This window comes from Arachis ipaensis, chromosome B10 (genome assembly GCF_000816755.2).
Source record: "Arachis ipaensis cultivar K30076 chromosome B10, Araip1.1, whole genome shotgun sequence".
Taxonomy (NCBI): domain Eukaryota; kingdom Viridiplantae; phylum Streptophyta; class Magnoliopsida; order Fabales; family Fabaceae; genus Arachis; species Arachis ipaensis.
Genome location: NC_029794.2, coordinates 37,841,108 through 37,844,017, shown reverse-complemented (window position 1 = coordinate 37,844,017; position 2,910 = coordinate 37,841,108).

Here is a 2,910-nt window from a genome sequence, read left to right as displayed (position 1 = left end):
TATTGTTGAAACACTGGCTTAGATTTGGGCTTCATATTCATTTTAATACCAATATCATTCTTCTTGTTAACGGGCTTTTGGACCTACTAGATAAAGAATTGTGCCCAGCCTCTAATATTTTCTTTCCTTTCCTTCGTGTAACTTGGTTCCGTTCTCCTTCATGTAACATATTAGTCGCAGTATCTGCCTTCTCTGTAACTTCCGTTCCTTCCATAGTGCTCTTGCCAAAAGTGAAAAAATTTGGAACATCTTTTTCTTTATTTTCCTTGTCCGTCTTCTCACCTTTTGGTGCCTCTACATCCCCGGCCGGTGGCTTTGATGCGTTCGCATATTTAGTAATTTTTCTTGCATTATTTTCATATTTTCATAGTGTTAGTTATAGTTTCTTCCATTTAAATCAATTGATTTGAGATACTCTTTGCTACTAATATGTTTTCTATGTGCTTTCAAGAAAATGCAGGTAAGAAGAAAATCAAAGAGCAAAAGAAGCAGAGTTAAGGGCAAGCCAAAAAGAGTGACGTGTAACGCCACAATAGGGCGTGCAACGCCCCCAAGCCAAGACCAAGTGGCATGTAACGCCACCACTATGGGCTTGCAATGCCTTCGGCCAGAGAGGGAGGTGGTTTGTAACGCCACTAATTGGCGTGTAACGCCACTAATTGGCATGTAACACCACCAAGAGAGATAGAGTTGGCATGCCACTTCTAGCAAGGGTGTGTAACACCTTCGACCCTAGGAGGCTCACCAAGGTGGCATGTTATTTCCAAACCCAGCGTGCCACGCCTTCGAAGACGCTTTAAGCTGGCATGTAACGCCCTATAAAGGCGTGTAACACCAAGGCATGTCACACCATCAACCTAGGAGGCACACCAACTTGGTGTGCCACGCCAAACCCAGGCGTGCAACGCCCCAAGCCCAAATCAAGATTGGTATGCCACGCCAAGGCCCAAGTGTAACACCAAGCAAAGCCCACTCTCCTGGAAGGTGCAATCTCAATCAAGGTCATGAAAAATTCTGTTAGAATGTAATTTGATTTGAATTAGTTTTAATTGTAATTTGAATTATTGTTATTAATTATCTTATTCTTCTTAAAAGTAGTTTGAATCTGAATTATTAAGTAAACCTAGGATATAAATAAGTGACATTGTTCATAGGAAGGGGATCCGAACCTAGCCGCATTTTCTTTCACCTTTGTTTTTTTTTCTTTCTCTATGAGTCACTAATTCCTCTGTCAAAGGGATTAGGAGTTCTGTTTATGTTTTTATAGATTATTAAGCTAATTTTTATTCTATTTTAAAGTATTGCATTGATCCATTTCAAGATTGAGTTTTTGTTCTTCATTCTTTAAAGAATTAGTAGTATTGAAAAATATGCTGACTCTGTTTTGAATTCTGTTTATTACTTTAAAAAATTTAATATCAAAATTACAACTTCAAAACTCTTTCTCATGAATTTTTAATATTGACTAGGAATAGTGGTTTAAAAAGTGTGCAATGTTGCTTTTCTTATAATTTTCAATTGTTTAGGACTAGTTTGAATACGTAACATATATTTCAACCTTGGAACTACTTTTGAATTTTGTTTGAAACTAAATCAGATTTGTGCTAAACCTCTTCAATTAATCGGTTGACCAAAGAATTGGCGATTGATTAATTGAAGATAAATTGAGGAGCCAAGGAATTGAGATTCAGTTATTTATTATTTGTCATAAAAAGGTCTTTGCATGCATTAAAACAGATAAATAAAGTTTAATCCTCCTGAAAACTAAACATCTTCGAAACCCTTAACACTCTCATTCACTATTTTTTTCTCAATCAATCACACGTTCACTACTACCTCATTAGTACTCAAGCATTTTAAAGTTCCAGCAAGACACGGTTCAGCCCCTCATCAGTCCAGGTTCATTCTATCTAATTAGCAATTCAGTTTGATATTTGCTTGCTCAATCCTTTAATCCTCGTGGGAACGATATTCACTCACCATGGTATTACTTGAACAATTTGGTGTACTTGCCAATACCCGTGAGCTCTAATTTTCGCTCATCAAACTCCTCCGTCTTTCCTAGTATAGTCATTATGAACATGTCCATAACACTTACAAGTAGTGCACACAAGATTCAGACTCTCATATTTAATCGAGTATATGTGTCCATCCACTATAACCTCAGAAATCACCGGCAATCCTAGATCTATCTGGACACATGCTCTTGCATATTTCCCTCTTTCTGCTTCCTTGGTTACAACGTCCACTTTGATGGGTTGCCAATGACTGATGCAATTTTTCGCATGGATCTCTCTGTAAAGTACACGATATTGAGACCTGCAATGCGAATCCAGACTAGAGTTTAGCCAAAGGTCTCTTCACAGTGTCTAAAACTTTATGTTCATGGCTTAACCGTAAGATAGAAGCCATCAATCATCCATGGCCTACCCAGTAACACCCTGTCTCTATCTTCTTTCAGATCACACTTCACAAAAAAATATCCATATCCAACATCAAATATCTCGTATCCCCCTCGCAACTTCCAAATGAATTTAAGGCGGTGCACTATTGTCATGTAGCTAACATATTTTCCAAGCACCTTTACCACTATAGAGTCCAAGTAGGATTGAGCAAAAGCCTTCCTACCCTCCTCTGTGAAGGTGACACAAGGTGGAGCCGAGTCCCCCTGTTTTCCGGTTACAATCACAAGCCTATCCCTGTTCAACTCTTCCTCCATCATAAAAGGCTTCGGAAAAGATTCTCCTACCATATTGTCTTAATATGAGACCTTAGCCCAAGAGCACCTTGTTGTCTTATTGATGGTCTTTCCACGATTATTAATCTTTCCTTTGTTATCTGTGGTAACCTCTCCTTTCTCCTTCGGTCCAGAAATAGTCTTACCTTCCATTCCACTTCCGCCTCCAACAT